The sequence below is a fragment of the Bos grunniens genome, chromosome 16 (genome assembly GCF_055505025.1).
Source record: "Bos grunniens cultivar Pamir isolate PY7600 chromosome 16, Bosgru_T2T1.0, whole genome shotgun sequence".
NCBI lineage: Eukaryota > Metazoa > Chordata > Mammalia > Artiodactyla > Bovidae > Bos > Bos grunniens.
The window spans coordinates 77,676,622-77,693,243 of NC_141180.1; the positions used below are offsets into that span (position 1 = coordinate 77,676,622).

The following is a 16,622-nucleotide window of genomic DNA, read 5'->3' on the forward strand; positions in this document are numbered from 1 at the left end:
CTCATATCAGATAAAATAGACTTTAAAACAAAGGCTGTGAAAAGAGACAAAGATGGTCACTACATAATGATCAAAGGATCAATCCAAGAAGAAGATATAACAATTATAAATATATATGCACCCAACACGGGAGCGCCGCAATATGTTAAGACAAATGCTAACAAGTATGAAAGGAGAAATTAACAATAACACAATAACAGTGGGAGACTTTAATACCCCACTCACACCTACGAATAGAGAAACTAAACAGAAAATTAACAAGGAAACACAAACTTTAAACGATACAATAGACCAGTTAGACCTAATTGATATCTATAGGACATTTCATCCCAAAACAATGAATTTCACCTTTTTCTCAAGCGCACATGGAACCTTCTCCAGGATAGATCACATTCTGGGCCATAAATCTAGCCTTGGTAAATTCAAAAAACTAGAAATCATTCCAAGTATCTTTTCTGACCACAATGCAGTAAGATTAGATCTCATTTACAGGAGAAAAACTATTAAAAATTCCAACATATGGAGGCTGAACAACACGCTGCTGAATAACCAACAAATCACAGAAGAAATCAAGAAAGAAATCAAAATTTGCATAGTAATGAATGAAAACGAAAACACAACAACCCAAAACCTGTGGGACACTGTAAAAGCAGTCCTAAGGGGAAAGTTCATAGCAATACAGGCATACGTCAAGAAACAAGTCAAATAAATAACCTAACTCTACACCTAAAACAACTAGAAAAGGAAGAAATGAAGAACCCCGGGGTTAGTAGAAGGAAAGAAATCTTAAAAATTAGAGCAGAAATAAATGCAAAAGAAACAAAAGAGACCATAGCAAAAATCAACAAAGTGAAAAGCTGGTTCTTTGAAAGGATAAATGAAATTGACAAACCATTAGCCAGACTCATCAAGAAACAAAGGGAGAAAAACCAAACCAATAAAATTAGAAATGAAAATGGAGAGATCACAACACAAAACACAGAAATACAAAGGATCATAAGAGACTACTATTAACAATTATATGCCAATAAAATGGACAATGTGGAAGAAATGGACAAATTCTTAGAAAAGTACAACTTTCCAAAACTCGACCAGGAAGAAATAGAAAATCTTAACAGACCCATCACAAGCACGGAAATTGAAACTGTAATCAAAAATCTTCCAGCAAACAAAAGCCCAGGTCCAGATGGCTTGACAGCTGAATTCTACCAAAAATTTAGAGAAGAGCTAACACCTATCATGCTCAAACTCTTCCAGAAAACTGCAGAGGGAGGTAAACTTCCAAACTCATTCTAGGAGGCCACCATCACCCTAATACCAAAACCTGACAAAGATGCCACAAAAAAAGAAAACTACAGGCCAATATCACTGATGAACATAGATGCAAAAATTCTTAACAAAATTCTAGCAATCAGAATCCAACAACACATTAAAAAGATCATACACCATGACCAAGTGGGCTTTATCCCAGGGATACAAGGATTCTTCAATATCCGCAAATCAATCAATGTAATACACCACATTAACAAATTGAAAAATAAAAACCATACTATTATCTCAATAGATGCAGAGAAAGCCTTTGACAAAATTCAAAATCCATTTATGATAAAAACTCTCCAGAAAGCAGGAGTAGAAGGAACATACCTCAACATAATAAAAGCTATATATGACAAACCCACAGCAAACATTATACTCAATGGTGAAAAATTGAAAGCATTTCCTCTAAAGTCAGGAATAAGACAAGGGTGCCCACTCTCACCATTACTATTCAACACAGTTTTGGAAGTTCTGGCCACAGCAATCAGAGCAGAAAAAGAAATAAAAGGAATCCAAATTGGAAAAGAAGAAGTAAAACTCTCACTATTTGCAGATGACATGATCCTCTACATAGAAAACCCTAAAGACTCCACCAGAAAATTACTAGAACTAATCAGTGATTATAGTAAAGTTGCAGGATATAAAATCAACACACAGAAATCCCTTGCATGCCTATACACTAATAATGAGAAAACAGAAAGAGAAATTAAGGAAACAATTCCATTCACCACTGCAATGGAAAGAATAAAATACTTAGGAATATATCTACCTAAAGAAACTAAAGACCTATATATAGAAAACTATAAAACACTGGTGAAAGAAATCAAAGAGGACACTAATAGATGGAGAAAAATACCATGTTCATGGATTGGAAGAATCAATATAGTGAAAATGAGTATACTACCCAAAGCAATTTATAGAATCAATGCAATCCCTATCAAGCTACCAATGGTATTCTTCACAGAGCTAGAACAAATAATTTCACAATTTGTATGGAAATACAAAAAAAACCTCGAATAGCCAAAGCGATCTTGAGAAAGAAGAATGGAACTGGAGGAATCAACCTACCTGACTTCAGGCTCTACTACAAAGCCACAGTTATCAAGACAGTATGGTACTGGCACAAAGACAGAAATATAGATCACTGGAACAAAATAGAAAGCCCAGAGATAAATCCACACACATATGGACACCTTATCTTTGACAAAGGAGGCAAGAATATACAATGGATTAAAGACAATCTCTTTAACAAGTGGTGCTGGGAAAACTGGTCAACCACTTGTAAAACAATGAAACTAGAACACTTTCTAACACCATACACAAAAATTAACTCAAAATGGATTAAAGATCTCAACGTAAGACCAGAAACTATAAAACTCCTAGAGGAAAACATAGGCAAAACACTCTCCGACATACATCACAGCAGGATCCTCTATGACCCACCTCCCAGAATACTGGAAATAAAAGCAAAAATAAACAAATGGGACCTAATTAAACTTAAAGGCTTCTGCACAACAAAGGAAACTATTAGCAAGGTGAAAAGGCAGCCTTCAGAATGGGAGAAAATAATAGCAAATGAAGCAACTGACAAACAACTAATCTCAAAAATATACAAGCAACTCCTACAGCTCAACTCCAGAAAAATAAATGAACCAATCAAAAAATGGGCCAAAGAACTAAATAGACATTTCTCCAAAGAAGACATACAGATGGCTAACAAACACATGAAAAGATGCTCAACATCACTCATTATCAGAGAAATGCAAATCAAAACCACTATGAGGTACCATTTCACACCAGTCAGAATGGCTGCCATCCAAAAGTCTACAAGCAATAAATGCTGGAGAGGGTGTGGAGAAAAGGGAATCCTCTTACACTGCTGGTGGGAATGCAAACTAGTACAGCCACTATGGAGAACAGTGTGGAGAGTCCTTTAAAAACTGGAAATAGAATTGCCTTATGATCCAGCAATCCCACTGCTGGGCATACACACTAAGGAAACCAGAAGGGAAAGAGACACATGTACCCCAATGTTCATCGCAGCACTGTTTATAATAGCAAGAACATGGAAGCAACCTAGATGTCCATCAGCAGATGAATGGATAAGAAAGCAGTGGTACATATACACAATGGAGTATTACTCAGCCATTAAAAGGATTCATTTGAATCAGTTCTATTGAGGTGGATGAAACTGGAGCCTATTATACAGAGTGAAGTAAGCCAGAAAGAAAAACACCAATACAGTATACTAATGCCTATATATGGAATTTAGAAAGATGGTAACAATAACCCTGTGTACGAGACAGCAAAAGAGACACTGATGTATAGAACAGTCTTATGGACTCTGTGGGAGAGGGAGAGGGTGGGGAGATTTGGGAGAATGGCATTGAAACATGTATAATATCATGTATGAAATGAGTCGCCAGTCCAGGTTCGATGCACAATACTGGATGCTTGGGGCTGGTGCACTGGGACGACCCAGAGGGATAGTATGGGGAGCGAGGAGGGAAGAGGGTTCAGGATAGGGAACACATGTATACCTGTGGCGGATTCATTTCGATATTTGGCAAAACTAATACAATATTTTAAAGTTTAAAAATAAAATAAAATTTAAAAAATAAAACAAAAATGAAGATATAGAAAAACATAACAGTGAGGTATATAAGATAAAGATTATTTCTGGGCAACAGTAATTAGTGCTCCCATTTTTTTGGCAGGTAAGGAATGTGTGATAGAGACAAAATGGTGAAAGATAGGACTGATTAGAACTGGGATTTATTGAGTTTTCAGTGCCAAGGTTAGGAGTTTGGTTAGGAAATGGACAGCTACTGATTTAAGTGACATGATTTGCTTTGCTTTGGGGATCACTATGACAGCTGTGAACAAGATAGACTGAAAGAGGCAGAGAGAGAGGACAGGGAGATTAAGAAAATTATTGCAATTGGCCAGATAAACCAGTGGAAATGCTCTGAACAAGGAAATGGCACAGGAATTAGGCAAGTAGAAGCAAATGAAAGAAAAGTGAGAAATGATGAGACAGAGGAAAGGAGTTACACCTATTGATCTATCTATTATTTACGAACTTATATATCTATCTGTAGCTATGTACGTTTCTTATGGCAGCTATCAACAAGAACAGTAATCCTTTGGGTCAATTCAAACTTTTAAAAGCATTGGTTTTGCCACCAAAAAGAAAGGAAAGAGAGAGAGAGGGAAAGAGAGGAGAGGGGGAGAAAGGAAGGAAGGAGGAAAGGGGAGAGGCATTCCTGGTGTTTTTCTTGGTTCTGGTCTTTCATTAATCAGACGTCTTTAATGGCCGGCCCTATTGGGCCATATTTACCCCGTAATTGGGGGATAAAACCTCAAATACTCTTAGTTTACTTAAGAAATAGTCCTTTTATCTAAAGCGATATATAAAATTGTTGTTGTTTAATCGCTAAGTCACCTCCAACTCTTTGCAATCACATGGACTGTAGCCTGCCAGGCTTCTCTGTCAGTGGCATTTCCCAGGCAAGAATACAGGAGTGGGTTACCATTTCCTTCTCTAGAGGATCTTCCCAACCTAGGGACTGAACCTGCATCTCCTACTTGTTTATCACTCTTTACCACTGAGTCACCTGGGAAGCCTGATATATGAAATTAAGTTTCAGTAAAATCCAAAATTTCACTTTTTACTCTAAAAACTGACATAGATTGAGATGGTTTCATATTACCATTAACCCTTAATTATACTAATTGTCAGCAGATGCCCACTTAAGTCAAAGCAGTTTTCTCTCTATTTTCCCCAAAGCTGTCACTGTGCTCCTTGCTACGGGGGGAAGCTTATGGTACCTCTCACATTGTACACAGCAGCTTAACTCTCTTTTTTTCCAAATGTATACACACTTTGTTATGGGATAAAGGTAGCTTTTCAAGTAAGGGTAGAAAGATGAATTTTTACAATGAATAGTGTTGACCTAATTGGGGGAAATAGCTGGATTTCTATCTCACAGTATTTCAAACAAATTCCAAATGGAATAATATGCACATGAAAAATGAAACTATCTGAGATGTTGTTCCTAAGAAATCTTTGCCCATTCTTTCAAAAATATACTAGGAGAAAAATGTCATGAGATCCTGAATCCATAAAAGAAATGATTGCTGCTACATATGATTTCCTCCCTCCTTTGAACATTTTGTTTAGGTGTATTTTGTATGCAATAAACCTATGTACGAATGTGCAATCTGGTAGTTTAACCCATGTGGCACCTGTGAAGCCACTTCTACACCATCAACCACAGTCTTCCCCTCGTCATCCAGCCCTCCAGCCTCTTCCTATTCCCTCTGCACCCTTCCCCAGCAACCTCTGGCCTGCTGTCTGTCACTGAAGGATAGTTTGCATTTTCTAGAAAGCTGTGTGACCAGAAACATACAGGTATACTCTTAATTGTCTGGTTTCTCACTCACATAGAATTATTATGAGATATATGCATATTGTTGTGTGTATTTGTGCTATATTGGCTGCTTCCTTTGTATTCCTGGATAATACTATATGACTGCATCAGAATGTGTTCATCCATTCATCCATCAATAGGCATTTGGGTCTTTTTCCATGTGGGGTTGAAACTAGAGCTACTGTGTGCATGGTGTGCAAGTCATTGTGAGGACAGGTGTTTGCAGTTCTTCTAGAGGATGCCTAGGAATGGAATGGCAGGTCATGTGGTAAGTTGTTTGAGTTCTGAAGAGAACTGCCCAAGTGTTCTCCATGATGGCTACACCATGTCACATTCCCACCAGCAGCTTGGGGGATTCCAATTTCTCTCCATCCTCACCAAGACCTGTCACTGTTGGTCTGTCTGATGACAGTCATCCTCATGAATGTGCAGTGGAATCTCACTGTGGTTTTGATTTGTGTCCCCCTGTGATTAATTATGCTGTACAACTTTTCATCTGCTCATTGGCCATCTGTATATCATCACTATGAACAAAGCTAGTGGAGGTGATAGAATTCCAGTTGAGCTATTCCAAATCCTGAAGGATGATGCTGTGAAAGTGCTGCACTCATTATGCCAGCAAATTTGGAAAACTCAGCAGTGGCCACAGGACTGGAAAAGGTCAGTTTTCATTCCAATCCCAAAGAAAGGCAATGCCAAAAATGCTCAAACTACCACACAATTGCACTCATCTCACACGATACTAAAGTAATGTTCAAAATTCTCCAAGCCAGGCTTCAGCAATACGTGAACCATGAAATTCCTGATGTTCAAGCTGGTTTTAGAAAAGGCAGAGGAACCAGAGATCAAATTTCCAACATCTGCTGGATCATGGAAAAAGCAAGAGAGTTCCAGAAAAACATCTATTTCTGCTTTATTGACTATGCCAAAGCCTTTGACTGTGTTGATCACAATAAACTGTAGAAAATTCTGAAAGAGATGGGAATACCAGACCACCTGATCTGCCTCTTGAGAAATCTGTATGCAGGTCAGGAACCAACAGTTAGAACTGGACATGGAACAACAGACTGGTTCCAAATAGGAAAAGGAGTACGTCAAGGCTGTATATTGTCACCCTGTTTATTTAACCTATATGCAGAGTACATCATGAGAAACGCTGGACTGGAAGAAGCACAAGCTAGAATCAAGATTGCCGGGAGAAATATCAATAACCTCAGATATGCAGATGACACCACCCTTATGGCAGAAAGTGAAGAGGAACTCAAAAGCCTCTTGATGAAAGTGAAAGTGGAGAGTGAAAAAGTTGGCTTAAAGCTCAACATTCAGAAAATGAAGATCATGGCATCTGGTCCCATCACTTCATGGGAAATAGATGGGGAAACAGTGGAAACAGAGTCAGACTTTATTTTTCTGGGCTCCAAAATCACTGCAGATGGTGACTGCAGCCATGAAATTAAAAGACGCTTACTTTCCTTGGAAGGAAAGTTATGACCAGCCTAGATAGCATGTTCAAAAGCAGAGACCTTACTTTGCCAACAAAGGTTCATCTAGTCAAGGCTATGGTTTTTCCTGTGGTCATGTATGGATGTGAGAGTTGGACTGTCAAGAAGGCTGAGCGCTGAAGCATTGATGCTTTTGAACTGTGGTGTTGGAGAAGACTCTTGAGAGTCTCTTGGACTGCAAGGAGATCCAACCAGTCCATTCTGAAGGAGATCAGCCCTGGGATTTCTTTGGAAGGAATGATGCTAAAGCTGAAACTCCAGTACTTTGGCCACCTCATGTGAAGAGTTGACTCATTGGAAAAGACTCTGATGCTGGGAGGGATTGGGGGCAAGAGGAGAAGGGGACGACAGAGGATGAGACGGCTGGACGGCATCACTGACTCAATGGATGTGAGTCTGAGTGAACTCCGGGAGTTGATGATGGACAGAGAGGCCTGGCGTGGTGCAATTCATGGGGTCGCAAAGAGTCGAACACGACTGACCAACTGATCTGATCTGATCTGATCTGATCTCTTCCTTGGTGAAATATCTATTCACATGCTTTGCTCATTTTTTAAATCTTTAATTGGAGGATAATTGCTTTACAACATTGTGTTGGTTTCTGCCATGCAACAACATGAATCAGCCATAAGTATACATAGCCCCCTCCCTCTTGAACAGCCCATTCCATTCATCTAGGTTGTCACAGAGCACCAGGTTGAGCCACCAGTGATACAGAGCAACTTTCTACTAGCTTTCTATTTTAGCAGCGGCTTAGCTCTTTGATTGAGTGAAGACTCAAATCACACTAACTTCCTAAATCTTGCAATCACACCACTCCTCCAAACTTATCTCCTGCATGTGTACCCAATCCTCCTGCCTCATTCCACATGCTCTATTCATGACTTCAATTCTGCCAAAAATTAAATCAACATAATAGCAAATTTGTCTATAACAAGTAATGTTGAATATATATGGAATGAGTCAGCCTGTTCTGCAAGTGTGCAGAAATAGAAATCTAAGTCTCTGAGGCATTCACACCATCCCACTTCTGCGACACAGGGTCACCATCTGTTTGCTTGAGACTGAGGGGGTCTTCTAGGATGTGAGGCTTTCCATACTAAAACTGGGACAGCCCCAGGAGAGGCGGGACCACTGACCACCTTTGTCCAGTCGCCATCTGGGATGTCTCCTTACCACCTTCCTCTAAGGCAGAGGGAGCTGTCACAAGACAATTTGTACATGATGAAAACCAAACAACTCCAAGCTCACAGGACTATTCAAAAATATTTAAATCTTCCCAAAGAAAAAGAAAAAACTGTAGTTTGTCAGTAAGCCAGTAATTTGCTAGCTATGGTAAACTGGTCATTTAATGAAAGGAATAAAAAATCTTAAAATACTAAAATGTTGGCAAAAAAAGTAAATGGCTTTAAATTTTTGTAATGACACTTTAAAATGAAAATTTCCTCTAAATAACTCCATATTTGTACTTAAGTTTATAAGGAAAATATATGCATTGAATACACTCATTGTAAATAATAGACTCTAACAACACTAGCTCTGACACGTGATCAGTGCATTGGACAGTCTTAAAATGATGTTAAGTATATTCTCATGACTATCTTCAATTGAAATTATTTGTATTCTTCAATATATTCTGAAATTTTCAAACACTTTTCCACTGTCTTACTAGTTCACATCTTACCTGTCTACATCATCTGCTCTTTCACCCTTTCCTCCATTAAATCCCACCCATTTTCCAGACACATCTCAAACACTGGTCCTATCCAAAATTCCAGCTTCCATATTCCAGTTACAATTTCAGTTCAGTTCAGTTCAGTCGCTCAGTCGTGTCCAACTCTTTGTGACCCCGTGAATCGCAGCACACCAGGCCTCCCTGTCCATCACCAACTCCCAGAGTTCACCCAGACTCACGTCCATCGAGTCAGTGATGCCATCCAGCCATCTCATCCTCTGTCGTCCCCTTTTCCTCTTGCCCCCAACCCCTCCCAGCATCAGAGTCTTTTCCAATGAGTCAACTCTTCGCATGAGGTGGCCAAAGTACTGGAGTTTCAGCTTGAGCATCATTCCTTCCAAAGAAATCCCAGGGCTGATCTCCTTCAGAATGGACTGGTTGGATCTCCTTGCAGTCCAAGGGACTCTCAAGAGTCTTCTCCAACACCACAGTTCAAAAGCATCAATTCTTCAGCGCTCAGTGCTCATAATTCTATTTTAATTGCAACTTGGATTACAGCTAAAGTCAAAAGTCTGTGTTTCAGCTAAACCATAAACTCCTTGAAGTGAGAGGGTGAAAACCCTCACTTATGACCGCCTTGCACAGAAAAGATGCTGAACAAATATTTCTAAATTTATGACAAAATATGCTTTAAAGAGGAAAAAATGCTTCATGTCCATTTCTATCCGTGTGTGTGTGTGTGTGGTCAGATTGTATTTATCTTAAAGATGTTGTTTAGTCACTAAGTTGTGTTCAACTCTTTTGCTACCCCATGGACAGATGGGATTTCCTAGGCAAGAATGGGTTGCCATTTCCTTCTCCAGGAGCTCTTCCTAACCAAGGGATTGAACCAGCATCTCTTTATTTTAGTAAGATACTACCAGGTGATTTCATTGTAGGTTCCAAGGTTCCCCTTCCCCATCTTTAACCTGAGTCAATGTCATCAACCAGTTAATGGAGAGCAATGGCGTAAGACCAGTAAAAGGAGAGTGAGAGAGAGTAATAAAAAATGTTTCTCCTTTCTCTGCAGCTCACAGCCAAGTTAGGCAATGATGGCAAATGGAAAATGATGGGAAATGATTTCACTCCTTTTATCTCAACGTATCAAGGCCACAGCCAAAGTGTTATCTACAGAGGAGGACAGTGTGTGGCCAGTACACACGTGTGAGCTCTGGAATCAGGCCCAGGCCATGTGGATTTTACTCCTGGTTCCACCACATGGGAAATGTGTTCCCATGGCAAGATACTCAGCTAAGCCCAAATTTCCTCTATAAAAACTACACAATTCTCTGACAATTATTGAGAAAATTAAATAAGAATATTTTCTGTAAAGGGCTTGGCATAGTCACTGAAACTGCCATGGTGCTGGCAGTTGTTAAACCTAGGGAAGACAGGGACAGAACTGGAATTAGCATGTGACTCTGCTGGAAGGTGAACTCCTAGAAGACAAAACATCATCACAATAATGATCTAAACTTATAACGACTGGTGGCTACAATTCCAGGAGTTTTTAACTCAGCCCTGGTGCAGAGGAAGGCACGCTGGATTTCAGCCAGAAGCCTTGGTCTGGCCTTCGCTATGGCTCATGGTAATAGAGAAACCCAGTGCCATACCCAGACCATGGGGCATCCATAGAGCTCTATTCTGGGCTGCTTCTTCCCTCACCTTAACTGTCTTCCTGGGAGGAGCTCATCAGCTTCCTGACTCTGACCATCATCCATGAATCATTCACGGATCTCTGAGCCCAGCTATCTCTGGTTTTTATGGGGCATGTATGTTAATAAAAATCTTATAAAATAAAAACCTTATTCTACCCTCTTTCATCCCACATGTAATCATTTTATAAAAACATTTACTGAGAAATAATTCACAAACCACAAATTTCACCTACTTCAAGCATAAAATTCACAGCTTTCAGTACATTCACAGAGTTGTATAACCATTACCACCATCTGATTTTTGAATATTTTTATCACTCCCAAAGAAGTGCTATATCCATTAGCAGTCACCCCCCAATGTCTATCTCCCTCCCAGGCCCTGGCAACCACTAACTTACCTTCCATCTCTGTGGATCTGTCTATTCTAGACTTTTCATATAAATAGAATCATATAGTGTATGGGATTTTGTGATTGGCTTTCTTCACTTAGTATAATGTTTTAGGGTTCATTGATATCATAACTTTAGTACTTCATTCCTTTTTATAACTGAATAGTATTCTGCTCTATGACTATTCCACCTCTTGTTTTTCCATCCTTTAGCTGATGGACATTTGGGTTGTTTCCACTTTTGAGCTATTAGGAATAATTCTGCTATGAACATTCATGTACATTTTTGTGCATATACACTTGTTTTAATTTTTTTATTGGGTGTATTCCCTTTTTTCTAGGACTAGAATTGCTGGATCATACAGTGACTCTAGGTTTAATATACTGATGAACTGCCAAATAATTTTCCAAAGTGACTGCATCATTTTACATTCCCAGCAGCAGTGAATGAGGGCTTCAATTTCTCTGCATTATCCCTCAGCACTTGAAATTGGTTGTCTTTTTTAATTTAGCCACCTTAGTATGTATGAAGTGGTACCTCATTGTGGGTTTGATTTACATTTCTCTAATGTCTAATGATGTTGAATATTTTTATGTGCTAATTATTATACGGATATCTTCTTTAAAGAAATCTCTATTAAAAATCATTTGCTCATTTCTAATTGGGTTAATTGTCTTTTTGTTTCTAAGTTGTATGAGGTCTTTATATATTCTGGATACAAGCCACTTGTCATCCTGTGGGATTTCTACTTATTATTGATAGTATCTTTTGGAGCACAAATGTTTTTAATTTAGATGAATTTTTAATTTATTTTTTAATTTTGTTGCTTATGTATTGAAGAAACCATTGCCTAACTCAATGTGAAGATTTTATTCCTATAATTTCTTCTAAGTGTTTCACAGTTTTAGTTCTGCTTGTCTGAGATCCATTCTGAGTTTTGGTGTTTTGTTTTGTTTTAATGCTTCTGCTTATTCTAGCTACTTTACTTTCACTCTCCTTTTACTACCAGTTTAAGTCAGAACAGATGCAGCCAAGGAAAGGAGTGGGTGAAATGAATGAATTCACAACCAAAATGCAAGTATGCCATGCTCAACCAAGGTAGAAGAGAATTTCAAGGCAGAAGAGAACAATGCCAATTACGGAAAGTGAGGAGAGAAAAGAGGTGAGGAAGACTATGATTTCACGCTTCAAAGACTGAATAGAGGGTTACCAGTATCCACTTATTATCTACAAATCTTTGCTTTCAAAGACTGATGACAGGTAGATGAAATCTCCAAAGAGAAACCTAACACATTTGCTGAATGCAGGCTCTGAAAACCAGACCTTCTATGTCCTACTTTCTCACTGGACCCCTGTTGTCTTTCCAGCAAATCTGAGTTACTTCCAGCTTCTTCTCCCAGACGTGAGACATAGGCAAAAAACCAACAAACACACATATTTTAGAATCAGTAAAAATAGCATCTTACACTCCTGATTTACTTTCCAATTTATTTCGTTGGTAGGCAAGTCTTCAAAAAATTTTAAATACTTTTCAAGTCCCACAAACTGTTTTATTTCTACCACAAAACATAGGAATCCTGAAAGGATTTCTGATGAACAGACACTTGATTATTTCTCTCTGCCTTATCCTTTGAAGCCTTCACTCCTCAGACAAAAACATCAGTCTCTTCCTTAAGGTAATCTGAGTGCTTAGTAAATTACTTACCTGTAGGTTTCTGAACAAGAAACAGACTCCACAGTGTTGCCTTGATTTCTTTCTCTCAGAATGAGTTACCTTTGATCTCAGATATTCTTAACCCTCTCTACAACAGAATTTATCACAACATCCTTGCCTTTCAAGCAAGTGCTCAGCTGAAAATCCTCTGAGTTCCAGCAATGTGATTGGTGGCTGTCTGGTCAGGTAAAAATGAGCAGTTGGCGCAGATAAGAAGTAACCGTTAATTGTCCTTGCAAATGATTAACTGCAGAGAAAAGTGTCAGTAGATATTTAATTTCCTCCTTCCCCTTAACCAGTCTTCAAATTGATAACATGTCATAATAGTTCATTGTTCCCTTTGCTTACCTTGCCCATGAGGGATAATTAGAAGGATGATTCCCATGACCTAACCAAAAAAGAACAGTGTTCACTGGGGAAAAAAAATGTAGAACTGGAGGCTAGGAAAGCTGGATCTATGATATCTTCCTGTCCTGGGGTCTGGATTTTATTTGCTGAAAAATGAAAGCATTAAAACCTGCTACTCCTAACTCAGAGTGTTAGATGAAGAACTAGCTCCTATAATTAAGTTTAAACAATGCATAAATAAAATCCACCTTAAAGCTCATCTCACCAGCAGCAATTGAGATAGTGCATGAATGTGTGTACTAAGTCGCTTCAGTCATGTCTGACTCTCTGTGACCCCATGGACTGTAGCCCACCAGGCTCCTCTGTCCATGTGTTTCTCCAGGCAAGAATACTGGAGTGGGTTGCCATGGCTTCCTCTAGGGGACCTTCCTGACCCATGGATCCAACCTGTGTCTCTTGTGTCTCCTGCATTGGCAGGTGGATTCTTTTACCACTGAGCCACCTGAGCCCATAATACATATTGTATGATCCCAATAATAAAAAGAAATAAATCAACCCCAAGCTTGTAATTGGACTTACTGGGTAACTCAGTGGTTAAAGGTCCACTTGCCAATGTAGGAGACGAAGGTTTGAACCCTGGGTTGGGAAGATCCCCTGGAGAAGGAAATGGCAACACGCTCTAGTATTTTTGCCTGGAAAATTCCATGGACAGAGGAACCTGGTGGGCTACAGTCCGTGGGGTTGCAAAAAGTCGGACATGACTCAAGTGACTGAGCGTGCAAGCTAGTAATTAAGGATGCATACTTATTTCATAAATAATATAAAGGGAGTGACCACTTACACATCAAGAGAGTGGTGATGGTTGGGGTTAGGGGGAAGTGATAGGACAATGATGGAGGCATAACAAAATCATGTAAGACAAAGTTGTGGCAGACAGAATTGGAGCCTTTCTGAAGTAAATTGAAGATATATTTCGGAGGTGGATAGAAACTGAATAGATAAGAAATACTATGATATTGAACCAGAGTCTCCTACATGCTCAGAGAAGGCAATGGCAACCCACTCCAGTACTCTTGCCTGGAAAATCCCATGGACGGAGGAACCTGGTCGGCTGCAGTCCATGGGGTCGCTAAGAGTCAGACACGACTGAGTGACTTCACTTTCACTTTTCACTTTCATGCATTGGAGAAGGAAATGGCAACCCACTCCAGTGTTCTTGCTTGGAGAATCCCAGGGATGGGGGAGCCTGGTGGGCTGCTGTCTATGGGGTCGCACAGAGCCGGACACGACTGAAGCAACTTAGCAGCAGCAGCTCCTACGTGCTGAGTAGGAGCATCTATACTGTCTTAGTTCCCAAACACTCTTGAAAGATTTGGATTCGAAAGTGAGGACTTGATTAAAACCATCACATAGGTACATCGATTGTTGTCTGAGGCCAAATTTGTTGCTTGTGATTAAAGCATGATACAAATGTCATCACTAAACATTTGTATCCTCAAATATTACCCATGGCAAAGGTGTTCTGACTATAAGTGCCCTCTTGCTGGAGCCAGATCCTCTCAGGGCTTTGTAATTTCAGTGTGAGGGCATTTATGCGTTTGCTGATGAGATCTTTAATATTTTCTTCTTTATAGCAAAACTTCAGAAGTAACAGTTAGAATCCCCAGTCTGTTCCTTCTGATTCTCACTCTATCCCTTTGTCATTTTGTTCACTATTCACTTTTCTGACATGTCCTTTTCTATGGATCTAATTGTAGGCAATCCTTGAAGATTGCTTTTATCTATGAATTTTTTGTTTTTTCCTTTATCTATGGATTTTTTTTCTTTTGGGAGCATTCTCAATGTCCATGGAGAATCACATATTTTGGGGGGTATAAAGTTTTTAAACACAATATCAAAGGTGAAAACAAAGGGGAAAATGCTTAACTCAAGTATAATTTTTACACCATTCACACCTCAAACAGTAGAAAAGATAATAAAATAATTAAAACATATATAACAAATTAAGACTTAACACTATAAAGAGAAAAGACTTTTTTACAAATCATTCCAAAAATAGAACTAGCACATAAAAATATGGACAAAGAACAAGTAAATCAGAAAAGGAGATATTTCATAGGTTGGGTTAACCAATGAATAGTTCATACATTCCATTCCCTGAGAAATAGATTCAAAGATGGAGGCTGCACGCAGAGGGGTCATTCAGGAGTCCTTTCAGGAACATTGCCTTAAAGGCATGATGGCGACAGGATTGGGTGCAGGGACAAGCTGACCTGAGAAGCAGTTGCATCAGAAGTTACAGCAGATCCCCCGGGGCACTCAAAAGATGGAAGATCAAGGTCAAGGGAGGTGAGCCTTTGAAACACTGTATCAACCTGTGAATAATTATCAGATGCCCTCAAGGAGAGATTGCAAATTTAGGTGAAAATTCATTAAAACTCAGGTTTATTTATTATTTTATTCATTTATTATTTATTATTTTATTCATTAAAACTCAGGTGTTCCCCCAAAACGCCTTATGGTGGTTAAAAATCCAGATTCTCAGGCTCTATCCCCTAAAGAAATACATCTGGTAAGGCTTCAAGGATCTGAAACATTCCTGAAATGGCCCTAGTGATTCTCATATGCAACAAATTGGGGAACCACAAATCTAACGGAGATGCTATTTATTCATTTCTCTATGTATTCCATGGTCTATCTTTGTTTCAAAATAGAGCTTTAGTAGCTATTTATCTGAATATCAGTAGCTTACCTTCTTTCAAATGCATCAATCTCAACGTATGCTTTAATAGATCAACCAACTCAGTTTTTATAAAAGGCTATTGAAAGAAGAGCTTTGCAGTTGGTGATGGTGTTGTCCATGCTGTTGTTCAGTTTCTTATAAAGTAACCTGAGATCAATTTTAATTTTCTATTTAATATTACCTGTTTTAGTAAGAGTAAATAAGGCCCTCTGTCAGAAATATGTCTAGTTTTATCAACCAACAGAAAATATATAACCATTTCTCATTTTTCCCTTGATGGAACATTTAGATTATAAATCTAAGTTTTGGGACATCCCTGGCAGTCCAGTGGTTAAGACTCCTCACTTCCACTGCTGGGGGCATGGGTTCAGTCCCTGGTTGGGGAACTACAATCCCACATGCCATGTGGTGCAGTCAAAAATTAAAATAAATAAATAAACCTGAGTTTTAATGAATTTTCTGCTTCTCTTCTAGCATTTCCTTCTTTATAGATTTAATTCTGAAGCAATCATGGAGTGTCTTGACTTCACATTTCTGTTTTAGCAACTTTAAGGTATAAATCCTCTGCCAGTTTTCACTATATTGCCCTTTGACTCCAATTACAGACAACTGAGATAATGAACATTTCCCCTTTGCAGTGAGCATGATGCTAAGCTTTCTCAGTAGAGGGTGCTAAAGGAACATTGTAGGAAGAAGGTATCTCCAGCTGTTTCCTGCTGCTTCACAGTAGGTTAGCATTGTGAGTGTGAGGTTATCTAGCAGCAGTCATCCCCGGTCCTTGCCCAGAATGCAGAATTTCATGGT

At 39.0% G+C, this 16,622-nt stretch overlaps 1 protein-coding gene across 1 annotated transcript in view; it reads right to left on the reverse strand.

Moving 5' to 3' along the window:
- LOC147357058 (zona pellucida sperm-binding protein 3 receptor-like) overlaps positions 1-12,822 on the reverse strand; it is a 66,809-nt gene extending 53,987 nt beyond the window's left edge. Inside the window, exon 1 of the mRNA XM_086342802.1 lies at positions 12,719-12,822. The gene's annotated coding sequence lies outside the window, so the exon portion shown is untranslated. The remainder of the gene's footprint in view (positions 1-12,718) is intronic.
- Between the last annotated feature and the right edge of the window lie 3,800 nt (positions 12,823-16,622).